The sequence below is a fragment of the Otolemur garnettii genome, unplaced genomic scaffold (genome assembly GCF_000181295.1).
Source record: "Otolemur garnettii isolate 467f Iridium unplaced genomic scaffold, OtoGar3 scaffold00003, whole genome shotgun sequence".
Lineage (NCBI taxonomy): Eukaryota > Metazoa > Chordata > Mammalia > Primates > Galagidae > Otolemur > Otolemur garnettii.
The window spans coordinates 17,208,474-17,228,995 of record NW_003852398.1 but is presented as its reverse complement, the minus strand read 5'-3'; the positions used below and the strand labels follow the sequence as shown (position 1 = coordinate 17,228,995).

The window sequence follows — 20,522 nt, the reverse complement described above, 5'->3', positions numbered from 1 at the left end:
CAGATGGCATTTTATGTTGGTTGTACCTGTGTGTGTGAGAGTGTATCTGCACCTTTCACAATCGGTATCTCTAGGGAATGTGTAACAACTGGAGGGGAGGCTTATTTCTATAAAAATGTATTCATTACCCCCAACCAATCCCCAAAGAGTACTGAAAAGAGAACTTTATATGAAATTGACATGACACAGTTTCACTAGTTTATTTACAGTGCCTACACTACTACAGATAAGCTCTTGTGACCCCCCCATGAATAAATACCTTAAATAAGACAAATAAGGCCCTCAAATGACAGATTTTATTCATGTGTTCATAAAAGCACTATCTTCAAAATTAATAAAATCTCAGTAAAAATATCAGTCAAGTTATGCGAAAAAAGCTTCAAAGTAAGCAAGTCCCCAACTGCCCTTTTCCACTCAGATTGCAGCCCCAGACCCAGTCTTATATGAAAAGTGTGGGGCGGGGCGGCACCTGTGGCTCAAAGGAGTAGGGCGCCAGCCCCATATGCAGGAGGTAGTGGGTTCAAACCCAGCCCCAGCCAGAAAAAAAAAAAATGTGGAAAAGTGTGGGGCCACCACTGTTTACCTACTCCAGGACAAGTAGTAGACATTTAAGAAAATGGACATGAGAACCACAGAGAGTTAAATTCCAGCACTTGCTCTGTAAATTACTCAACTTCTCCAAACCCTAGTTTCTCACATCTGTAAAATGGGTTACCTGATCTTAGGCTTGTTATGGAGATTACGTGTGATGTGACGGGATGGATGCACTTAGTACAACATCCGGCTAAGCGCTTACTGGACAGCTGGGTATGCACATACTTACTTATTTTTTGTCCTTCCATGTCCCAGAAAGCTCTTAGTAGCTCATAAGGGGACATCAGAGGTGACCAAGAGGAGTGGAAGAAGACAGAGTGAAATGGTGCCAGGAAACCGAAATACGGCTCTAAAAAGTCACATGGCTGCAGCTGAGTTGCTTATTTGGCTCTGAGCATCCAGGTAATCGAGATGTAACCACCTGTCTCATCTCAACCCTGTGGGACTGTTTTGATGAGTCCAGTTTACCTACAGAGGAAGTAGTTCTCATACTTTATCTGCATATAGCAAAAAAATTCAGGTTTTCAGGGCCCATACTTGGAAATTATAATTCAGTCAATGGTGGTGGGGACTGGCAACCTGTATTTTAACAATGGAGGTTCTAACATGGTCACTTGCCAGTGGGGGTTTTTTTTTGGAGACAAAATCTTACTCTGTCCCCCTGGGTTGAGTGTCATGGAATCATCATAGCTCACAGCAACTTCAAACTCTTGGGCTCAAGCAATCCTCTTGCTTCACCCTCCATTACAGGAGCCCGCTGCAATGCCTGGCTAGGTTTTCTATTATTAGTAGAGATGGGGTCTTGCTCTAGCTCAGGCTGGTCTCAGACTCTTGAGCTCAGGGGATCCACCCGCCTCAACCTCCCAGAGTGCTAGGATAACAGGTGTGAGCCATTTCACCTGGAATTGCCTGTGGTTCTAATGTGGGAACCGTGACCCACTCTCCATTCCATGGAGATACAGCCTATGCCTCACTCCTTTCTGGAGCTGTCAGCGCTCTGGTAATGCTAATCGAATGCCTATCGACCTGATTTCACAGAAGGGGTTTATCAGCTTGTCCCACCTTACAATTTAGACAAATTGAACCAATTTTCCAAGCTCCCTGTGGCTCATCCTATGGAATAGGAAAGTCTGCCGACAAACACAAGGCATTCTGAGCTGCCAAGTTAATGTGCCTGATGATTAAGCTGTGAGATACAGGCAATCCCCACAGAAACCAAAAATAACTTGAAGAACTTTTTTCCTCCCCCTAGAAAAATGCTCTGAGCTTCTAGTACACGTTTCAAATAAAAGAGAAACCATGTGTACTTTTAAAAAATTAAAATGTTTAGATGATTACACAAGCAATACATGCATGCTTTCATAAAAGCTTCAAACAATACAAACATACATAGGTTAACAATTCGAAGCACTGATTTCTCTGGGTCCCAGAGGCAACTCCTGCCAACGTTTCTCCAGAGCCTCTGTATGCTTCTCAGAGTATTTACATCTATCCTGCTGTGTAAATGGGATCATATGATACATATTCTACAAAGTTCTCTTTGCTTGCAACAGTCTGTTTTGTATCCAGTGTCTTGCAAGACGTCATCTGAATAGATTCCACATCTGGATCAGTGAGGGCGCCTTTGGCTTAGTTTTCCAATGAACTCTTCTTAGGCTCTCAGAATGATCCTTTTGTTCCAGCCATCAATCCCCACAAGACAACATTCAGGGTAAGAAAAGATCATCTTTTCCTGTGTGTCTGTCTTGGAGCAAAGAATTTGCCCAAGAAGCTCCCTTTAGCCTTTTTCTTAAGTCTCTCTGACCCCCTATGAACCACTCCCTTACAAGGAGAACAGACTTATAAGGAAAATATTAAACATGTCAGGTTGTCCCTGAGCTGAGTAAGGGATCATGATCCCAGAGGAAAGAATACTCGAACTTGGCGGAAATGGGTAGGTAGTTGACAGTCACATGTGCCTGCTGGGTAAGCCCAAGCGATAAATGCTGCCAATGAAATGCCTAAATAGAGCACGTGTGTGTGTAATGAAAACTAAGACTGCTCTTGAGGAGACACTTCTAGCCCAGGGGTATGGGCAGAAGCTTCCAACTACCATCTCTTGAATGCTCTTACAGAAGAAAGACTAGAAGTTTCTACAGCAAAAAATTTAACAGTGTACAACGGAGTGGTATAATTGTGGATAATGTTTGTTTTCTTCTTTATGGTTCTCTCAATTTTCCAGAATGTCTGCAGTGACCTTGTGTATCTTTTCTAATCCAAAAGAAAAAATTATTAAAAGAAGAGATAAGTGAAGCATACACAAAAGGCAGTGTACATGGTGGTCAGGAATGTGTGCTCTAGAGTCAGACTTAGGTTAGACTATGATTTCTATTTCAAATATAATTGAATGTGCTCAGGGATTATAACCTTTTCCTGGCATGTAAATTGCCAAATCACTGCTGAAATGTTGTACTTTTATGGGTGGTGATGAAGAGGCGTCTGTTTTAGGTGTGGTATTTCCTGAAGGCAGAAGACGCCTCAAGTGAGCTCATTCAATTTTTTATGTACCCTTCAAATACAGTTTGGGGTTTTATTGCTTTGTAAAACATTCCTAGGGTCAGCTTCATCCTTAAAGGATCTAAGATGTCCTTACTAGCATCTCCTTCGGCAATAACTCTGATTACATTTCTCCGATGTCATCCTTCCACCTTTGGCCCGTGAAATGAAGGCAGAGTATGTTAGATGCAGTCGTTGCTGAATTTCCTCCTCCAGGTGGCTATCTTTGGCCAGCTCAACTGGCCTGACTGCAGAGTAAGACAAATGATCCACTTTGACCTTGATTTTGCCATTTGCATGTGAAAATCTTTTTCTTTTCCTCTCACATGCAACTCTATTTAGTCCCAGTGTAAGAAATGGGTGTGTGGACAGCAGGAAGGAAGCAGGTGTGTCCTAGGCTGTCGGACTGCTGAGCTGTAGAAATGCTGCTATGTTAGAAAGGTGTGGGACCAGTAGATCTGGTCTTGCTGTTAGAGACAGGGTCTCGCTCTGTGGCCACACCTTGCACGTAGAGCAAGGCCAGGTGAGAACCATGTGGAGAGGCAGGTGTCTGGGGTGAAGCCTTGTCCTCTACTGTCCTAGGGTCCCCTATTCATGTCAACTCGAAACAACAAATATCAGATATCAACTGGTCACCCCTGACTCTGTAGAATGGACTGTCAAACCATCATGCAATAAACCACATTCCTACTGCTGGTTGTCCTGGAGCATCTGGGTCCTCCAGGTGACCAAAAATCAGGGCCTGCCATTTAAAGCACCTCCCATCATGACAGTTTTTAAGGACTTGCATTTGAGGCCGTATTTGTTTCTCTGTTCATAGAGAATTTACATTCATCAGGCTTTATTGGGCCTTGCCCTGGAAATCTGCCTTTATCTTCCTATCTATCGATCATCTTTCTTTCTATTTCTTTTTTTTTTTTGATGATACTTTTAAAAGTAACTCATATTCCTAGTTTAAACAAAAAAATTAAGTATGAATGGGCATGGTGGCTCACTCTTATAATCCCAGCACTTTGAAAGGCCAAGGCAGGAGGATTGCTTGAGGCCAAGAGTTTGAAACCAGCCTCAGCAACATAGTCAGACATCATTGCTACAAAAATAGGAAAATTAGCTATGTGGTGGCACCTGCCTATAGTCTTAGCTGCTAGAGAGGCTGAGGTAGGAGGTTACTTGAGCCCAGGAGTTGTAGTTAGCTATGACTGGGACCACTGCACTCCAGCCTGGACAACAGAGCAAGACCCTGCCTCTAAAAGCAACAACAAACAACAACAACCCCTCCAAACAACAACAACAAAAATACACACAACTCCAATCAAGTAGTACAAAAATTATTAAGTGTGTCTGTCTTCTCAATGTACCTCCTGAACCCCTCAGTGTGAAAGTTGTTTATACCAAAGATCCAAGCTAGTCTGTCCCATTCATACCCTTCAGATGTGGTGATGACCTTCTGGGAACTTTTCTTGACTATGTAACCACCAAAGGAAAACTCAGTTTTATTTATGTTCTTTAGTAGGTGGAAGATGTTTCTTTTAGACTTTAGGAGATAGAATTACACTGTGGTTGAGGAGACTTGATGAGCCATGACAGTTAAATAATGGCAGGACAGAAATATGGCAAGGTAGGGGGTGGGCAGTCTCCCAATGAATTTACTCCTAAGGTATTACCATGACGATTGTATAAATGCCAGTGACAATAAAATGCCACTCTGCAGTACTTGGGAGGCCAGAGAAATTTAGCAAAAAGGAAAGCTGCATCCTCAATCCTATTGAGAATCTGCAAAGCAAATGGAGACGGGAGCTGGCCAGTCTCGGGTTTGAGGGCTGGCTGGGTTCCACTAGCTGGATGATCTCGGGCAAATTACTTCAATTCTTTGAGCCTCAGTGTCCTCAGCTGTAAAATGGGACTGACCACTCCTAGCACCTACCTCAGAGAACTGGTAAAAGGATACAGTTACATTTTGCATAAAAGGTGGGTCGATACATGGTAACTCTTGTTAAAATCAAGTTAGAAAAAGGAATGTGGTTGGTTACCAAGGAAGTCTGTAGATGTAGTGATTATAAATGTACAACACAGCTTAACAGTGTACAACAAAGCTTTAACAATTATTGCATCTTTATTTGATTATTTTTTATCTGAAAACAATATTGACTGAGCACTTACTTTGCTCCAGGGGCTATGGCAGAGTAGAAGGGACACTGTCTTCACCAGGGATGTGCTCACAGTGTTTGAGAGGGGCAACCAGAAAGCCAAGAGGCAACAATGATGCTGTAGGGGGACCCATTTCTGATAACACTCAGGGCAGAGTGCTTTAAACACACACGTCTTTGGGCTGATGGGCAGGGAAGGCTTCCGGGAGAGGTCTGAGCTGAGACCAGCTGAACGATGAGCTGGCCTGACAAACCACAGTAGCTGACTTTTCCGAGTGTGATTCCTGTGGACCGGGTACCGTGCTGAGTGTTTCACGTGTGTTTTCTCTTCCAGTACTGACAATAAAACTATGAGGCAGATACTTCCCTGCCCGCTTTACAGATGAGGATTATGTAGAAAATGTAGCTGGTAAGTGGAGAAGCTGAGATTCAAACACATTAGGCATCCGAGTCCAGCAGTACCGTCCGCCCTGTAAGACCATCCTGTATTATGTTTATAAAGTGAGGGCACATCAGGTTGGAGAAAAAGCTTTATCCTTAACTAGGCCATCTATAGGAGGACAAAGGGATCAATGGTTTTCTAAGATGAGGGTGTGCAGGAAATAGATATAGACAACTTAAGGGAAGGAGAATAAGGTGATTCCAGGGGTTGTGAGAATGAGAGATCCAGACACAAGAGTCAGGTGCGGAAAGCTAGAGGCCCAGGCTAGCGAGAAGAGCCACTGTCTGTGGCCAGATGGAGAGTGCTGCTTATGCTTCTTCCCCAGCCACAGGGTGTATCCTCTGTCCTTGTGATCAACCCCAGACCCCTCCGGCTCCCTAGGTACGACTGGAAAAACACTGGAGTGCACTGGGCTTGCTTATAAGCCTAGAAACCTGAAGACAGCTGTTCAGAAGGGGCAAGCCAGGGGCTGGGAAGAACAAACACACACTCTGCCATGCGTTCGGGGCCCTAGAGCGAGCTGAGTTTAGACACATTGGCAATGACTGGTGCATGCTCTCCACTTCTGCTGTCCATAATTGAAGTTCTATACAAGGTTGTTTTGGGTCCCAACCATGGGTTGAACAGGGAACACCAACACATCTGAGAATTAATCGCCTGTGTGTCACTCTTTGCAGTGAGTCTTATATTTAAAAAGAACAAGAGTCTTTTGTGTCCATCAGTTTATGAGGCAGAACCTTCCTCTAAGCAGGGGACGTGGGCATTAACGAAGAAGTCCTTAAACATTGTCCTAATAATAGCAGTTTTCATTTAGAAAGCTTGTTTCTTGCCAAACACCACTTAAGAGGTTTACAGTTAGTCCTTGACACACCTTTTACTGGGAAAGAGGGCAGGTAGAGACAGAACCTGCCCAGTGTCTGCCAGCAAGGAGGGGGCAGAGCTGGAATTTTTGATCACAAATGCTGCCCTTGACCACTTGTGCCTGGGGCTAGCAAAACAACCAGATAGTCCCACTCGTCTATCTGACCGGCTGTATGCCAGAAATGCCTTCTGAAGTGATTTGGGCTGGCTAGGGCCACAGTTCAAATAGCTGTACATGATTTAAACTGGCATTTTTTTTTTTTTTTTGTAGAGACAGAGTCTCACTTTACCGCCCTTGGTAGAGTGGGTAGAGTGCTGTGGCGTCACATAGCTGGCAGCACCCTCCAACTCCTGGGCTTAGGTGATTCTCTTGCCTCAGCCTCCTGAGTAGCTGGGACTACAGGTGCCTGCCACAATGCCGGGCTATTTTTTGGTTGCAGTTCGACTGGGACCAGGTCTGAGCCCGCCATCCTCGGCATATGGAGCTGGCGCCCTACTCACTGAGCCACAGGCACCGCCCGGCATTTTTTTTTTTTTTTTTACCTTGCAGTTATTCATAGGGTGTCCCAAAAGTTGCCCATAAAATCTCCATACATAGAACCTGGCGCCGGGGGCTCCGGCTCCTCTGGCGGGGTTCGGCGTGAGGCTGGCGCGGCTGCTGCGCGGGGCCGGCCCGGGCCCGGGGCCGTTCGCCTCCGGCCCCCGCTCCGGCCGCAGCCTCAGCTCGGACTCGGGCTCCGGCCCGGCGCCCGCAAGTGGCGTTCCCGGCCAGGTGGACTTCTACGCGCGCTTCTCGCCGTCCCCGCTCTCCATGAAGCAGTTCCTGGACTTCGGATCGGTGAACGCTTGCGAAAAGACCTCATTTATATTTCTGCGGCAAGAGTTGCCCGTTAGATTGGCAAATATAATGAAAGAAATAAGTCTTCTCCCAGACAATCTTCTCAGGACGCCATCCGTTCAGTGGGTACAAAGCTGGTATATCCAGAGTCTTCAGGAGCTTCTTGATTTTAAGGACAGAAGTGCTGAGGATGCTAAAGCCGTATGTGACTTTACAGATACGTGATACGGATCCGAAACCGACACAGTGATGTCATTCCCACCATGGCCCAGGGTGTGATTGAATACCAGGAGAGCTTCGGGTGGATCCTGTCACCAGCCAGAATGTTCAGTACTTTCTGGATCGATTCTACATGAGTCGCATTTCAATTAGAATGTTACTCTATCAGCACTCTCTATTATTTGGTGGAAAAGGCAAAGGAAATCCCTCTCATCAAAGACACATTGGAAGCATAAACCCAAACTGCAATGTAGTGGAAGTTATTAAAGATGGCTATGAGAATGGTAGGCGTCTTTGTGATTTGTATTATATTATCTCCCCTGAACTAGAACTTGGAGAACTAAATGCAAAATCACCAAGACAGCCAATACAAGTGGTTTATGTACCATCCCATCTCTATCACATGGTGTTTGAACTTTTCAAGAACGCAATGAGAGCAACCATGGAACACCAGGCAGACAAAGCTGTTTACCCCCTCCCCCATTCAAGTTCATGTCACACTGGGTAATGAGGATTTGACTGTGAAGATGAGTGACCCAGGAGATGGCGTTCCATTAAGGAAAATTGACAGACTCTTCAATTATATGTATTCAACTGCACCGCGGCCTCGTATTGAGACATCTCCCGCAGTGCCCCTGGCTGGTTTTGGTTATGGATTGTCCATATCACGTCTTTATGCATAGTACTTCCAAGGAGATCTAAAGCTATATTCCCTAGAGGGTTATGGGACAGACACAGTTATCTACATTAAGGCTTTGTCAGCCAAATCAATAGAAAGGCTCCCTGTGTATAACAGAGCAGCCTGGAAACACTACAACACGAACCATGAGGCTGATGACTGGTGCATTCCCAGCAGAGAACCAAAAGACATGACCACATTCCGCAGTGCCTAGATACTCTTGGACTGTCTGGAAAATCCAGCTGTGGTTTTAGTATTAAATTCGGAAGGAATAGTGTTCCAAACTACATTATACCAAATGCTTGGTGTGTCATTTTCACAATTAACTATTTGGGTAGAATAAATGGAAACCAAATGCCATTTGTGCCTGTTAAAAAAAAAATCTCCATACATAGGGAAATTGTAGGTGAATGTACCTTTACTTACAAAATACTCATTACAAAATTTTTACAAAGTATTTACAAAATATTCCTTATACGGTGATCACCTCTTTATAAAGAGGTGATTGCAGAGACTGCCCCTTTACTACCCGTGAGGAGAGGCTGTCTGATGAGGTGGCATTGAAGATGGGACCTGAGGGTGAGCCAGGATGAGCATGAGTAGCAAGTTCCCATGATGAGAGAGGGCGAATTTGAGGAACTGAAAGGAGACTGGTGTGGCTAAAGAGTCAGGGAGGGGAGGAAGCCCAGGGAGGCCTAGGCAGGCCCTGGGGGAGGTGTGTGGTGCCCAGTCCTGTGTAGTGGGAACATTTAGCACTGAAAGATGAGACAATTGCCCAGTTCGAACAGCCACAACGACCAAAAGCAAGACCCAAGCATGATCTGTGATAGGATCAGGTACATGAGGTCCCTGCGAACCATGGCTGATTTGACCAGAAGCTTGCAAACCTTCTCATTTTACAGAGCCCTGAGTGCTCAGTAATTTTTTTCATGGTGCCTGTAGGCCAAGAGAAATAACCAGCCGTAAGGACTAAACAACTTAAGAAGTCTTCATGTCTTTTTAGTAGCCATTTGAACAAATGATACACATACGTTGAAAGAAAAAGTATTTGTAAGGCATTCCTGAATCACCACGGTTACTAATGGGATCTGTATGTTGCTGGGCACTGCACAGCTCCCCATGTTCTGGAATCTGATTGGACACTACTACCCTCATTTTCTGTTCCATACTAATTTCCTTGTGATACTTACTTTTTGTCACAGTAATTGCTGAAAACGTGGCTTCCCCCAGATATGGCATCATTAAAAGGAGTAGACCACGATCTAATGTTGAAAGTGTGAGTAACCCTGAATTGGTGTAGTCTTCAACAGATATTGAGCAACCTGTGTTTCCCTCAGAGAATTAAAAATATCTCATAGTACTCCGGTGAGTTTTTTTACGGGGTGACTGGCTATACAGTTTGGGAACCAGAGAGCTAGACAAAGTACTTTCTAATTATGGAACTCAGATATTCCTTTGCAACCAAATCCATGTTAGGCATTGTGTGAGGATTTTTTTGTGTGTATGAGGATTCCAGGAAGGAAAGTTGTCACCTTTCTGGAAATTGTATCCTATTTGTCCAACAATTAATAGGGATTGTCCTAAAGCCCTAGCCAAGTGTGGCTAATTTGGAGAGGAGAGGAAAAAGAACTGAATATCCAGATCTTCAGCAATAGTATGAAGGCGTGGAGGGCTGAACCAAGAGGAAATGAGTAGGTGATATGCAACCACGATTTGGGGGCTCTTGATGAAGAAATGAGCGCTGACATTCTGAAGAGTTGGTTATGGTCAGACCAGCAGGTAAGCTGGCCAAGCCTCAGGCATCGACTCTGTAATTAAGAACATCCTGCAGGAAGTCCATTAGAGAGGAGAGTTGAAATGCAGAGAAGGAATTCAACACCATCAGCACATTCCTTGGTTGTGCTACACTGTTTCTCTAGCTCACTGACTCATTCTTGGTGAAGGAGAGAAAGTGTGAGGAGTCATGAGCAGAGCTGTCTTTGGAATGCCCCAGAACCCTGATGCAATGTAATGCGTTGTCTCAAAGGCCAGTATCAGGTAGAACCAGTGAACTTCAAGTTCGCTTCACTTTCTCTTTCCACATGACGTTGTGTATGCAAATCTTCAGCCTGCCTGAGATGCTGATGAAACCAGTTCCCAGGGCAGTCGGATGACCCTTACATCATCCTTGTAATGAGCAAAGCCCAGTTCAAACCAGAGGGAAATAAAATTCTTGCTTCTCCCTGAACTTGGGCTGGATTACTCTCTTACCTTGATTTTCTCATTTATAATATGGGGACAATGCCAACGCAGACCTTTAAGTTGTTACAAGAAGTAATAATACTTAGCAAAACCCATGTGTCAGGTATATGCTACATGCTTTAGATACATTAGCTTATTTTACCCTTTCAACAACCTTAGAAGAAAGGTATTTTATAATCCCCACAGACGTCTGAGGAAGCTGAGTCACAGAGAGAAGGAAGTTGACCGTTACCATAGGCTTAGTAAATGGCAGAGCAGGGATAGTGGAGTACCGTCCGGTATGCGATTTGGCCGAGATTACATACGTGAGATCTTAGCCCAGTGCCTCCCCATGGCAGCATTTAACACATGCTATTATTGTTGTATTTTTTATTAATTCTATTACCACCACTATTTGACTGAGGGAATCACCTTAGGCTTCATGGAGGAGGAGATATTTACAAACAGCTTTGAGGGTGGGTGGGCTTTGGACAAGTGGGGGTGGGGCGGAGGGACATTCTAGATTCTGGGCACAGCAAGAGCTAAGGCTCAGAGGTAGCTTTGGGATGGAGACATTGAGGCTGGAGCTTAGGCTCTGAGGGAAGGAGAGAAGGGCTTTGTTGCAGAGGGTAGGCTGGTGGTAGACAGCGTATCAGCATTCCAGGTTTTAAATATATAGGATGCGAGGAGATTGGCTCAATACCTTGTTTTGTGAGCCCAGCACCTGCTCTTGAGGCCCCTCTTCTGGTGAGGGAACTCTTCCAACCTGGACGCCCCAGGCTAGAGGAGGAAAGGAAGTTTTTTTTTTTTTTTTTTTAATTAAATGATAGCTGTATACATTAATGCGAACATGGTGGGGAAAGGAAGTTTTAAAGGTCCAGAATCACCACCCAGAGTCCAGCTTTCTTTCTAAACTCATCCCTTCATCCGGTCAGGCTGTTGTTGAGTTCTTGTTTTGTGTTCAGAGGTGAGGGAAGAAAGAGAAACCAAGCCACCGGCAGAAGCCCCCCTGAACGTCATGACTGCTTCTCCCTGGCGCTACTTCCTTGTACGCACCCACAGGACATGGCTGACTTAAGCCTTCTCCAGGGTCAGACATTCCTGGGTGAAAATGAGGGGCTTCTCTAGAGGAAATGAAAGGAGACAGAGATGTGGTTTTTGCCTTTAGGTTTTCTAATGAGAAGCTCATTTTGAAAAAGAAAGATGGGCCCCACAGTGTGATGTAATGCAGGCATTCGAGCCCCTTCCCGAGAACACACAGAGGTGAATAGGGGTTCTCCAGTGACCCTGTGGGAGTCTTTGGCTGGTAAACTCGATGTTGGAGCTGAAAGGGCACAGAAATAGAAACCAGATCACCTGGGGTCTTCTGGTCCAGTGTTTTCCAAAGGGCAAGTGCGAGGTGGTTTTACACTGCAAAGGAGCAACTCATTTAACAGTAACGAATCACACAGGAGAACATTTCCCCATTTCAAAGTTATTTTTCAGTTCTGGTGCTCTCAAGGAGAAAGTCTGAGTTTTGGACTAATGGATCTTAACCACCTCTCCATCACTTATTGATCTCTATTCTTAAGAGAAAGCAGGCTTTCTTCAGCCTCAGAGGCTTGGCAGCAATAGTGTCTAGCCTAGAGGGTCCCACCCTGGGCTGCACACTGCTCTGATCTGGGAGAAATTTAAAAATTACCTATCTCCAGTTCTGGCTGGGGCATCAAGACTTTTAGAAGCTCTCCAGGAAATGGAAATAGTTTCTAATTCAATTGTTTTCTGTTATACATATTTATTGATCTTCTATTTGTGCCAAGTGATACTTTTTTTTTTTTTCTTTTTTTCTTCAGACAGAGTCTTGCTCTGTTGACCAGGCTAGATAATCATGGCCTAGCTCATGGCAAACTCAAACTCCCGGGCTCAAGTGACCCTCCTGCCTCAGCCTCCTGAATAGCTGGGACTACAGACGCCCATGACCACCAGCCAATTTTCCTATTTTTAGTAGAGACAGGGTCTCACTCTTGCTCAGTCTAGTCTCAAACTCCTGAGCACATGCCATCCTCCCAGAGAGCTGGTATTATTGGCATGAGCCACTGCCCCCGGCCTTGGTTTTCTATTAAAGACATTGAAGTAAATTTTTCTTTCAATATCAGTTGACTTAAGTAAAAACATTAAATGCCTGTTAAAGAAAAATAAATACATAGTACAGGTGGTAGCTGGATATGGCAAAACCAAAATATGCATTCAGTGAACTCCGGGCAACTCTCTTCTTGTCCCCGCTTAGCTTTAACATTTCTGTCTTTCTGTAGGTCCAGTTTCCTCGACAATAGGATGGGAATAGTTATCCCAGGTCCCCTTTCTCCATGGAGTTATCCTGGGAGTCATCTGATTGAGCTTTGGTAAGTTTGCTAAAAAAAATAGAAGGAAGGACATAAAAGGGAGAAGATTCAGGCAGCAGGGATGACTAACTGGCAGATTTACACAGAACTGGATTTGGGGCATGTTAGACCAGGTTAATTGGGATTTCCAATTTCCAGGTATCTCCTCACCAGGATCATCCACTGGTCTCCATTAAAGGTATCATGACTGCCAGTAATGATTTATTTCTCCAGTGGCAGTAAACTTAAAGTGCCATTGGGACCTCCAAGGGCTGCATGTTTGAACACAGACTAGACAGCCCTAGTCCCTTCCAAACTAGAATCTTCTGGACATTGCATTGCACATATGAGGTGCTGGCCTGGCCCTCTGCAGGCTGAATTCTGCACTTACCATCTTAACGTCCCTTACATGGGTCCTGGTTTCTTCATCAGGAAAGTGAGAGGTTTGGACCAGTTTAGGATCAGGTATCAATGCAAATGCCTTCGGTACCAAGGAGGGGCCTCTTATGTGAGGCTCTGCCAAGGGAATAGCAAAGTGAAGAGAACAATCCCACGATAAAGATGGTCAGGTTTGGCTCGGCGCCTGTGGCTCAAGCGGCTAAGTTGCCAGCCACATACACCTGAGCTGGTGGGTTTAATTCCAGCCCAGGCCCGCCAAACAACAATGATGGTTGCAACCAAAAAATGGCTGGGTGTTGTGGCGGGCACCTGTAGTCCCAGTTGCTTGGGAGGCAGAGGCAGGAGAATTGCTTGAGCCTAGGAGTTGGAAGTTGCTGTGAGCTGTGATGTCACAGGACTACCCAGGGTGACAGCTTAAGGCTCTGTCTCAAAAAAAAAAAAAAAAAAAAAGATGCTCAGGTTTGATTTTTAAAAACCATGGAGTTGTCGAAATGATAGTTTGGCAAGCTGACTATCAGCGATTCTTGGATGTAGTAATTTCTAAGATTCTTTTCATTTCTAAAAATAATTTTACAATAGCAGCATAAATTCAAGGATTTTACTAGGTTCCATCTGAACCTAGGAATTTTGGTTCCATCTGAAATTTGGGATTATTTTTTTCTAGATCCATGAGAAATGATGTTGGAATTTTCATGGGAATTGCAGTAAATCTATAAATGACTTTGGGAACTACGGACACTGTAGAGTATTGATTCTTCCAATCCATGAGCATGGGATGTTTTTCCATTTGTTTATGTCACAATCATGGACATTTGGGTTGTTTCCATTTTTTATTTATTATGAATAATGCTACTATGACATTTGTCTACAAGTTTCTGTGTGGGCATAAATGTTTATTTCTTTGGGTAGTTACCTTGGATTGGAATTGTTCATACTCTATGTTTAATCATTTGAGGAACTGCCGACTATTCTCCAAAGTGTCTGCCCCATTTTAAATTCTCACCGGAGTGTTCTAATTTCTCCATGTCCTCCAACATATTTCATTTGTCCTTTTGATTCTAGTCATCCTAGTGGGTGTGAAGTGATATCTATTGTGGTTTTGATTTACTTTTCTTTAATGACTAGTGATGTGGAACGTTTTAAGAGTGTTTGTTGGTTATTTAATCTCTTCCTTGTAGAAAAGTCTATTCAGGGAGAGGGGAAGGAGGAGAAGGGAGGGTGACTGGTAGAATTTCACCTAATGTGCCCAATGTGAGGGGGTTCAGCACACCCTCAGGTGAAGGGCTCAACTACAACTTGAACTTTACCCTGGAAATGAAAACAATGACCTAAACATTTGTACCCTCACATTAACATGAAATATAAAAAAGAAATGTCTATTTAAATCTTTTGTCTATCTTAAAAATTGGGTCATGGAGCAGTGCCTGTGGCTCAAAGGAGTAGAGCGCTGGCCCCATATACTAGAGGTGGTGGGTTCAAACCTGGCCCTGGCCAAAAACTGCCAAAAAAAAAAAATTGGGTCATCTGTCTTTCTATTATTAAGCCATTAGAGTTCTTTATATGTTCTAGATGTACATTATCATGTGTATGATACACCAATATTTTCTCCTATTACCTGGGTTGTCTTTTCACTTTCTTGATAGTGTCCTTTGAAACCCACAAAAGTTTTAAATGTTGATGAAGTTCAATTTATCTATTTTATTCTTTTGTTGCTCATGCTTTTGGTTTCATGTGTAAGAGTCCTTTGTCAAATCCAAGATCATGAAAAATTGCCCTAAGTTTTATTCTAAGAACTTTATAGTTTTTGTTCTTATATTTAGGTCTTTGATCCATTTTGAGTAAATTTTTATACAAGTTAGATAAGAGTTTAAATTTATTCTTTTACATGTGGCTAGCCTACATCCCAGCACTATTTTGTAAAAAGACAATTTTTTTTTTACCCAATTGAACAGGCTTGGCACCCTTGTCAATATCAGTTGAACAGACTCAAGAGTTTATTTCTGTGTTCTCAATTCTGTTCTATTGATCTCTATATTATCATTCTGTCAGTACCACATTGTGTTGGTTATTGTTGTTTTGTAGTAAATTTCAAAATAGGTAAATTTGAGTCCTCATACCTTTTCTTTTTCAGGATTATTTTGGCTATTCTGGGTCCCTTCCAATTCCATAAACATTTCAGAATGATCTTGTCAGTTTGTTCAAAGAAGTTGCGTGGGATTCTGGTTGGGAATGTATTGAATCCGCACATCAGTTTGGAGAGTGTTGCTATCTTAATAATATTAAGTTTTCTGAGTCATGAATATGGGATCTTTCCATTTATTTAGCTCTTCCTTAATTTTTCAACAATATTTATAGTTTTAAGCATGTTAAGTTTTGTATTTCTTTTGAAAAAATTGTCATACATATTTAATACTTTTTGATGCTATTGTAGATGGAAATGATTTCCTAATTTAATCTTCAGATTGTTCATTGAAAGTATGCAGAAATACAATGGATTTCTGTATATTGATCTTGTTTCTCATAACCTTGCTGTGATGGTTAATTTTTTTTGTCAACTTGACTGGGCCACAAGGTGCCCACATATTTATTCAAATATCATTCTGGATGTTTCTGTAAGGATGTTTTTCAATGAGTTTAAGAAGGAATTTCCCTGTTTGGTTGCCTTTTAGCTGCAATATCAGTTTTTTTTCCCACCTTTGGATTTGAATTGAATCAGCTCTTTCAGATTTGAGTCTGCTGGCCTTTGAGGCAGAATTACACCACTGAGTTTCCTGGTTCTCAGTCTCTGGAACTATTGTCAGATAGTTCCCTGGTGTCCCTGGCATGCAGACTGCAGATCTTGGGACTTGTCAGCCTCTATCATCACATTAGCCAATTTCTTATAAATCTTTTTCTGTATGTGTGTACTTGTGAAATGTATACTCTTGGTTCTGTTTCTTTAGAAAACCCTGACAAATTATACTGGTTGAACTCATTTATTGATGCTAATAATTTTTTGGTAGACTTACAATTTTCTATATACAAGATTATGTCATCTTTGAATAGAGATGATTTTACTTCTTTTTTTCACTCAATCTGGATACCTTTAAGTTTCTCTTTTTCTTGCCTAAGTGCCCTGACTAAAACATCCTTTTTTTTTTTTTTTTAAACACTAAGTATCTTTTTATCTGTGAGTTTTTTGCAGATGTCCTTTATTAGGGTAAGGAAATTCCCTTGTATTCCTGAGGTTTTAGAGGTTGTTCTTTTTAATATCAAAAAAAGTGTTGGATTTTGTCAAGTCCTTTTGGGGGCAATCTATTGAGAAGTTCATGTGGGTTTTGCGTTTTGTTCTATTGGTATGGTTGTATTATATAATTGATTTTTTGATGTTAAACTAACAAATCTTTCATTTTGGGGATGACTTCCACTTGGCCATGGTATATAATTCTTTTTACATGTTGCTAGATTTGGTTTGCTAGTATTTTGAGGATTTTTACACCCATATTCATGAGTGAGTTTAGTCTGTAATTTTCTTTCTTTTACTTTGGTTCTGAAGACCTTTAGTTTTCTGGAGATGTAGTTGTCTCCTTTTGGTATCAGGGTAATACTATCCTCATAAAATGAATTAGGAAGTGTTTTCTTCTATTTTTTTTGGAAGAGTGCATGAAAACTTGATATTATATCTTCTTTAAATGCTTGCTAGAATTCTGTAGTAAAGCCATCTGGTCCTGGACTTTTCTTTGTGGGCAGAGATCTTTCTTCTCCTTCTTTCATATAGGCATTTAGCTTTAAATTTCCCTCTGAGCATTGCTCCAGATGCATTCCTTAAGTTTTGGTATGCCATATCTTGGTTTTCATTCATCTGAAAGTATTTCCAATTTCCCTTTTGACTTTTTTTTTAATTCATTGGTTATTTGGGAGCACTTGTTTAGTACCTCTCAATTTGGACTAGTTACATTTCAAGTACCCAATGGCCATGTATGCCTAATGATCACCAAATTTAATGGTTTGACTCTATAGAGTTATTAAGGGATATGAACTAGGAGTTGACCCTGGTTCATCTAATTCCAAAGAAATAATCTCTGCAAACTGTCACTTTTACACTTTAAATGTATACACAACCAAAAATTGCTAATTAGTCACTTTTAGAAGTTTAAACACCTTATTTTGGTGAATATGATTTTAATTTTGTAATTTAAAAATTATTTTTAAAAATTTATTTTTTATTATATGTACTTTAGGTGTACAACATGACATTTTGATATATATACACATAGTGAAATGATTATTATAGTCAAAAAATTAACATATTCATCACCTTCCATAGTTATCTTTTAAGATTTAAAAATTTTTAAGCATAGCACACGTGGAAAAATGTTTCAGCTAAATGTACAGCTCAATGAACCGTCACAGAACAAACACATGCAAGTACCACCCAGTTCAAGAAATAGAACATTGCCAACCACTCTAGATGTCGTCTTTGTGCCACTGCCCAGTCTCTAGCCTTCTTTTCTTCCCCAAAGTGATAATCTTTTTTTTTTTTAATTGAATGGTAACTATGTACATTAATGCACTTCTAGGGTACAGTGTGGGGTTTTCACATGCAATCCGAAATACTCAAAGTGATAATCTTGCTTCTAACCAGAGTTGGATTCACCATGAAGACAATGCAGCCTAAGCTATGGGAGTCCTCACTTATCCACTCTTCCAATACCTAAGGTGGGAAGGGGGGGCTCCTGAAAGTGTTCACATAGGCATTTACTATCATTTTAAAAATATATTCTAGTACATTTTGAGTAAGAAGAATATTTTGACCACAGTCATTTAAGGTGGTGGTGCTGTCTACTCTGATTTTCTCTCCTTATCATTTTGCCTTTTGTTGAATGATGCTGGGACAACTTTTGGCAATTTTAGATTTTGCCCATGCCTTAGATTCTAAGGGTTATTGGAGTTGAGGATATATTTTGTTGAGGTTAGTGGGATATACTTATCTGGCTCTGAGTCATTTCAGATAGTTAAATTTATATAAAATTATATATCATGTTCTATTTTCCATTCTCCTGATAATTTGGCTTATTTTAATTTTTTTATTATAAAACTTATATTGGCATATCATTTTTACACGTCTTTGGTAAATAAATGTGTGCATTTCTTTTTGATATATCTCTCTAGGAATGAATCTGTCAACTCATAGAGTCATATGTATATTTGATTTTGGTAGAAATACCAAACTGAATTTTACAGGGGGTATAACCACATATGCTGCTACCAGTGGCATGAAGGTTTCCTTTTATTCACATCCTTACCAAATAAAGAATAAAAGGATAATAGTATTTTACATTTATCCATTCTGGTAAGAGTGTAATGTTATTTCACTGTCATTTTAATTTGTATATCCTTGAGTATTATTGAGATCAGGCACCTTTTCAGTCTATTGGTTATTTAAATATCCTCTTTGGTGATGTCTCTGTTAAGTTTCTAATCTACCTGTACATTGATTGTCTTTCTTGCTGGTTTGTAGGAGTTTTTAATTTTGAAATGAGCTCTTTATCTGTTATATGTCTGGAAAATATTTTCTCATTCAGTAGCTTGCTATTTTACTCTCTTCATCATATCGTTTGATGAATAAAAGTTTAAATTTACTTCTTTCTTTTCCTTCCTTCATTCCTTCTTTCCTTCTTCTCTTCCTTCTTTCCTCCCCTCCTCCCTCTCACCCTCCTTCTTCCTCTCCTCCCCTTCCCTCCCTCCCTCCCTCCCTCCCTCCCTTCCTTCCTTCCTTTCTTTCTTTCTTTCTCTCTCTCTCTCTCTCTCTCTCTTTCTTTTTTCTTCCTTTTTCTTCCTCTTTCTTTATTTTTTGAGACAGAGTCTCACTCTGTCACCCCAGATGTTAGTTGGAAAAGTTTTAAGTGCATACCAAGGGGAAAAAGTTAAAAAGCTATTTAGTAGTCAGGTTAGGCTAGGTTATGCTGCAATAAAAACCAATCTCAAATTCTCAGAATATTAATCCAGGAAAGGTTAGCTTCTCAATCTATATAGAATCTGCTGTGGATCCAGGCTACCTTCTGGGAGTTGTGGGGAGATAGTTCTGTTATTTTACATGTATGCGTGGGGACTTTGTAGGGTATCTTAATTAAATTAATTTAACAAATTTAACAAAGTTTTATAAGACTATCATAGTCTGAATCCACCTTGGTAAAAGATTTTACAAAGTTTATATAGGAATATGCTTGAAAATACCATTGTCATTCTATAGCCTTTTTCGCATCAAGTTTAGGTATTACATTTTCCAAATGAAAGTAGTGCCTTGTGATTTGATGAATATGCGTATTTAGGGAGAAATGAGACACCTTGTTTGAATTACAACGTTAAAAAATGCAACTATTCATGGAGCACTTACCGTGTACTGGGTAGCATACTGAAGGTTTTGATACCTCTTCTCATTTAATGCTCAAATCTGACATTCAGAAGCATGAAGTAATTAGCCTTGTCACATAAATTAAGGAGAAGAAGTTAGACCAAATTCAGGTCTGTTTGGTTCCAGAGTCTGTGGTCATTACCACAATGCAATGCTGCCCACTCACTTTCAGATAATACATCCTGAATGTGTAATTGCCATAGGCCTATTAGCAACCCCAAATTGATGATTGTGATGATGATGAATACATTAATATGGTGGGGGTTATATTTGATTTCACAGCATTTGGGTCCTTATTTAGATTCCCAAAGATGTCCTGTTATGTACGCTTAACATTCCCAGCATTACAATCACTCCCTTGGACTTTGCCTGTGGTAGACCTCAATTAAAATGCAAATATCTTTCCTGGGAGCAATAATAAATTGACACCAATGACTATAGCCACGTTATCAAGAAACAGCCAATTTCTATCCTCAAGAATAATTAAGTGGAAAAGATAAATTTAAAAGAGTCAGTTTGTTAGAAAGCAATTTAATGTATATATACTCCAGTGATAAATTAAACATAATCAAGTGCAAGGTATATTTCACATAATTGTAAACAGTAGGCCCGTAAGGGAAGGCTTTTATAATTGATAACAGTTATCAGGAAAGGCTTCTTGGAGAAGGTGGCAGTTGATATGAGTCTTGAAGTCCTAATTGACTTAAAAACCATGTCTAATAATTCTGATTTTTTAAAAACCTTACCATGAGGCTCTATTGTTTTTTTGTTCTGCTTATAATAGTCCACCTTTCTGTATCTTTTTTTTTGCTGGGAAATATTTCTTCTACTCAT

General features: G+C 41.2%; 1 pseudogene; it reads left to right on the top strand.

Annotated features, from left to right (window-relative positions):
• Positions 1-4,723: 4,723 nt before the first annotated feature.
• Positions 4,724-8,533, top strand: LOC100954761 (annotated as a pseudogene).
• Positions 8,534-20,522: the final 11,989 nt, after the last annotated feature.